Source organism: Elephantulus edwardii, unplaced genomic scaffold (genome assembly GCF_000299155.1).
Source record: "Elephantulus edwardii isolate Elephantulus edwardi_28Jun2011 unplaced genomic scaffold, EleEdw1.0 scaffold00037, whole genome shotgun sequence".
Classification (NCBI taxonomy): Eukaryota; Metazoa; Chordata; class Mammalia; order Macroscelidea; family Macroscelididae; genus Elephantulus; species Elephantulus edwardii.
In genome coordinates this window covers 11,114,222-11,120,449 of record NW_006399787.1, presented here as the reverse complement: position 1 = coordinate 11,120,449, position 6,228 = coordinate 11,114,222, and positions in this window count along the sequence as shown.

Sequence of the window (6,228 nt, the reverse complement as noted above, 5' to 3'; positions counted from 1 at the left end):
CTCACAAATTGATGTAACAATATCTCTTGGTTGACTTTAATTCTGTTTTAAGCATTATGCTTCCCATACCGCACATAAGAATTTAATAATAATTTCATAGAACATGCATTTCATGAAATGTTATTGGCAGAATCAATTATATGGCATCTACCAAAAACATGATTTTCCAAAACCAATACTTCAGGGATCAAATACTGTATGCAAATCCAAAGCTCATACCTATTGTCATCATGTCAATTCCAACTAATAAAGACACTGTCACACCGAGAACTGACCCCACAGAAGTTTCCAAAGCTGTCCTTCTCCTGCAGAACAGCTGGTGAACTCAACACTGAAGCCAGCTCCTGAAATTACCAGAATACCTACTACAGTCTCAGCTTCTTCTCTTTAGTACAGTGTTTTATTCTAAAAAGGATGTGGGGAAATTTGTGAAAGTCTAGTTCTGAATTTGGGAAAAGAGCTAGGGACTACACACAAGAATTACAAATATCATCTAACAGACATCATCAAAGAATTCAAGATGAAGACAAAATAAAAATGTCTGCTTCAGTGTTCTCAGCGTAGAAGCAACAGAGCAATCATGTCCGGGGAAATAATGAAAAACTCAAATCACTCAATTAGCACAGGCTCACAGGTCAAATTATTTTGCTTTGAGTTTTTCTGTTGATACCAAGTGTTCTTAGTAATACAAGGCATGGTGAAATCAAGGAAAAAGTTACTGAGGTAATAGGGATTTTGACACAAATTATATAGGGCATCCCAAGTGGTAAGAATGGTGAAGTCCATTTCTTCAAATTCATGCAGTTATACAGGTCCCCACCAGGTGGTAGTATGTACTACAACTGGGATAGGAGTTTCCCAACAAACCTGAGAGGCACAAAATGCTCATGGGTGCTCCACGACTCACAGGTCATGAAAAGGTTTAAAAGATTCCCAGAAATAAAGGGCATCATTAAGTACTTGGATTTTATTATAAAGGCATTTTCCCCTTTGCTTAATTTTATCCTTGGTCTCTTCTCCCCATTCCAAAAATCCCACCATGTAAGACTGGACTCCCCACCACAAAGACCAACAGATCTTGAGATATTTATACAGTTGTGTATTTCTGCTTTCTTGGTTAAGCCAAGTTATACGGTTTTCATTTGTATTCTTTCCTCATCAGTCAGCCCCTTCAGTCTCTTAATCATTCCTGCGAGTCTTCTGTGAACTCTCTCCAGCTAGTCCCCAGCGATCTGGTAATGAGGTGCCTCCAACTGACTGCAGCCTTCCAGGAACAGCCTCGTTACTCAGCACAAGATGAGCTCACCCTCCTGGGTTCCATGACATCAGACTCCCCCAAATCATAGAAAGCAAGCATACTGCCATAGTTAGCTACAATCCCATTCCCTGCTTCCCAGATTTCAGCACTGGGGCATGCCAAGATGTGCTGAGACCAGAGGATAAAAGACTCCTGCATCATCCATTTCACCAGAGGATAAGATGCTTTTGGGAGGGGGGGGCTTTTAAAGTAAATTCATAGAATGAAAATGTTATACTACTTTCTAAGGAGAAAATAGGGTTATGTTCAAAATTCTTGCAGATACTTGATGCACAAAGGATTCTACCCCAAGCAGTCCCTCAAGGACTTACTTAGTCACTATCCTCTACCACTAAAGAGATTTCAGTCAAAAAGCTTGAAAAGCACCATTCTCCCACCACGTTTCATATTCTAGTATTCTAATCTGCCTCATCACCTTACCACATATATTCACATTAAATACCATACATTTTTTGTTTTGCTACATACTCCATCACTAGATATTCTCTTTGCCTAAAATCACTATCTTAAATTCATTGTGGCATTTTACTCTGCAATTCACTGACCACACACATCTATAGATTCCTCTGTATCACTAATTTCCCATTTCTTAGCATTTATATATGCTAGATTATGCACTAAAAGCTAACATCATAAGGACAGTCAAGAGATGAGCAAGTGGCTTACAAGATGGTTAATGTCATAAAAGAATAGAAAAAACATGGCCGGCAGAGGAATCAAAGAGCTTAATTTTGACTGTGAGCGTGGGTAGTAAGGTCTTTACAGGAGAGATTATGAACTTAATTACTTAAAAATGAGTAGGCAGGAATTTGCAAACCAGATTAAAAGATCCAGCAGAAAGAACAGCACAGACAAAAAAAGCACTGAGTCAAGAAAGGGCATAAATAAATTCAGCATTGTGAAAGCAAAGGGTGGTGCGGGTGGTTACAAAGACTAGCAGGCACAGGAATACAAGCAAGACAAACAGATAAGGGCAGGTGAAAGGTCCTACATTCATAATCCTAAGTAGGTTTGGCAGATTATTTCTACATTCATATGAGTACAACTCAGATCACTGCTGTCAAACTGGAACTGACTCATGGTTGACCCTACCAAGGTTTGGGGAAGCTGTAAATCGCACACGAGAAAACTGCCCATCTTTCTCTCAGAGCTGCTGGCAGATTCAAACTACCAGAAAGGTGCCAGCTTTGCAATGGCAGTGCAACTCCATTCAGTGGAGGTGACAAGAGTCTTCTTTTCATATTAAGATGTGAAGAAAAAGGAAATAGATCCAGGTAGAGAGGAGAGTCAACAGGAGGCAAAGATAAAAAATCTGTGATCATAATAAACCACCAGGAGTTGCTGATCTAAGAACTTCAGACCATACCAAAGTCTTGGGGGACCATTAAGGCCAATCTATTGACATAAACACAGTCCACAAACAGTGTTCTACATCTGATTTTGCTGAGTAGCAACTGAGGTTTTAAAAGCTTGCAAGTGGCTCTCTAAGGTCCAACTACTGCTCTCTTCTGTCTGGAATAAAGATGAGAGAAGATATACAGAAACAACTGGTCTAAAAGATTAATGGACCATTTGAACAAGAACTAGATGGCACCCTACTGTAAAAATGTTTTTACTGGTAGGTGCCCTTGAGCCAATTAAGACTCACACCAACCCTCTGAACAAAAGATCTGAAACCTGTCCTATCCTGTGCCATCCTCATCATTTCAGACACTCTTGAGCCCATTGCTGCAGTCCTTGTGCCAATCCATCTCATCAAGGGTCTTCCTTTCTTTCACTGACCTTTCCAAAGTATCCTTTCCAAAGAATAGCCTCTCCTAGCAATATCACCAAAGTATGTGAGATAAAGCTTTGCCATCCTTGCCTCTTTCAAGAAGCTCTCTTCTTTCACTTTTTCCAAGACATCTCTATATGTTCCTTTGGCAATCCAAAGGATATTCAGTACTCTGCTCCAACAACACAGCTCAAAGGTATCAATTCTTTGGACATCCTTATTCATCCTTGTCCAGCTTTCAAATGCATAGCAAATGACTGAACACACCATGACCTCAATAAGGCACACTTAAGTCTTCAAACTGACATCATCGCTCCTCAATATTTTGTAGATATCCCTGACTGTGAACTTGTCCATTGTAATATGTCTCCTGATATCCTGACAGTGGGTACTGAGGGTACTGATTGTGGATCCAAGTAAGATGAAATCATTGACAATTTCAATCTTTTCTCCATCTACATGAGATTGTTTATAAGTCCAGTGGTGAGGATTTTTGTCTTCTTGATGTTCCAATGCAATCCATATTCAAGGCTGTAGTCTTTCATCTTTTGCAGTAAATATATCAAATCCTCTTCACTTTCAGCAAGCAAAGTTTTGTCCTTTGCAAAACACAGATCGCTGATGAGTTTCTCCAATTATGATGCCACATTTTTCTTCAGAGTCCAGTTTCTCAAATTATTTGCTCAGCATATAGATAGGATAGGTATGGAAAAAGAATGCAATCTAATACGCAGTCTTCCTGATTTTAAACCATCTAGTATTCCTTTGTTCTGTTTGGACAACAGCTTCATGGTTTTAGGTACAGATTTCCGATGAACATAATTAAGTGTTCTGGGATTCTCATGCTTCTCAATCTTAGCCATACTATGTTATGAGGCAAACACTCAAATGCCTTTTCAGATTAGTAAAACACAAATAAACGAAAATGTGAACTGCAAAATTACAGAAATATATAACATTTAAAATGATAGCTGTACAAAGACACATAGAAAACAATCAGTCCAAAAAACTAATGGATCATACAAAACACATTCATGACCAGAAGAACTAAATGGTGCCTGGCAAACACTGCAGGGACTACCACAAGAAGTTAATGGGGAACAAAACTGAAAAGAACAGGAAAAGACCAGGCTTACTGCCCTGATAGAGACTGGTAAAATCCTTGAAAATATGTCACTCTAGTAATGAAACCGAGAACTGAAAGTACCCCCTGACTCAATTTTTACTCTATCAATGGACAGGCCTACAGGGTGATCAATGGACAGGCTTACTGGGTGATCAATGGACAAGCCTGAATGGTGACCAATGAACAGGCCTGAATGGTGACCAATGGATAGGCCTACAGGGTGATCAATGGACAGGCCTACAGGGTGGTCAACGGACAGGCCTATAGGGTGACCAGGCCTACGGGGTGAGCAGTGGACAGGCCTACCACCAGGTGATCCCTGGGCTCATGCTGCTCTTTTGATCTTACATGGTTGGCTGTTTCTTGAAAAAGGCATCAGGCTTTTTCCAAAAGGGTCACCAAAACAAAAGATGCCCCTCAACACAACAGACTGACATCGCGACTATAACAATGTGCTCAAGAATATGAGAGGTGATGAGCATAAGAGGATATGGCAAGGTTCTGATCAGTTGTTCACAGGGTAAGTGTGAACCCTAGTCGACTACATCAAACAACGGCAGGGCAAGCAAAAACCAGAGGGGTCTGCTCTCCCTAGATCAACCCCACAAGGTCAAAGGAGTAGCATTTCCCAGGGATAGAGCTCAGAAGCTAGGAAGGGTTAGGAAAGAAGGACAAACGGAAATGGGAAACCAATGAGAAGAGTGCTAGTACGATGTGGGCATAGTAATCAATGTGATTAAAAATCTGTATGAAATTGTTAATAGGAAAACCAATCTGCTCTGTAAACTTTCCCACAAACCCCAAATTATTTAGGGAGGGAAGCTGGGTTGAGACTGTAAACTGTAAAGAAACCCAGGTGACTATGCACTAGTGGAGTGCTTCAAAGGAAATGGCCCTAGGCACAGACCGGTGACTGGATTGCCAGGATATGATGGTAGTTTGCACCCAAGTCCTGAAGCTCATCCCCTCTCTACTTCTCTGCTAGTCTGACACTTTGTTACAATGGCCATGCAAAATTCATGACCATAATCACAAAAAAGAAAGAAAATTAATAAAGCAATGGACCTTAATCGCAACTTTGATACCTCCGTCACCATCGCTCTTTAAATTTCTCCTAAAAAGCTCGAAGTTCTATGTCTCAGCGGGTGGAGGTCCATGTGGTTCAGGCATCTCTAGCTCCCTCCTCTCAATGGAGTGCCCCTTTTCACCAGTGTAACTCCTTTTCCCTCCCATACAGCCTTCTGAATAAAAATCAACTTTGCCATGTCTTAACATTGCCCAGTGCAATTTTTCTTTGACAACAACTCAGAATGGGGAAAGGATATTCTTGGGACAGACAGGGAGAAATAAGAATTCAAAAATGTGTCATTTGAAAATTAAATTTAAAAACAACTATGAGATATCATCTCACCCCAGTAAGAATGGCAAAATTAACAGAACAGCAAACATCAAATGGTGGCAAGGTTGTGGAGAAACTGGAACCCTTACTCACTGTTGGTGGGAGTGTAAAATGGTGCAACCACTGTGGAAGGCTGTATGACACTTTCTCAAAATGTTGCAAATAGAGATATCATTTGACCCAGCAATTCCACTACTGGGAATTTACCTTAAGAAAACCATAACCCCGACCCAACCAGATATATGCACAATCATGTTTATCGCAGCTCTGTTCACAATAGCAAAGAGCTGGAAACAACCCAAGTGCCCATCAACAAACAAATGGAGAGAAAAGCTCTGGTATATTCACATAATGGAATACTATGCAGCATTGAAAAATAAGGAACTCATGAAATATTATGCAAAATAGGTGACCCTGGAGGACATTATGCTGAGTGAAATATCTCAGTCACAAAAGGACAAATAGGGCCACTGTTGTAAAATGGGACTGGCATCGGGGTTGAGGGAAGACAGAGAAGGAGGGGAGGGAAGACAGAGAAGAAGGGGAGGAATGACGTATACTGCATTGAAACAGAGGAGGGAGGGAACAACTATTTAAAAGGGATATATGGT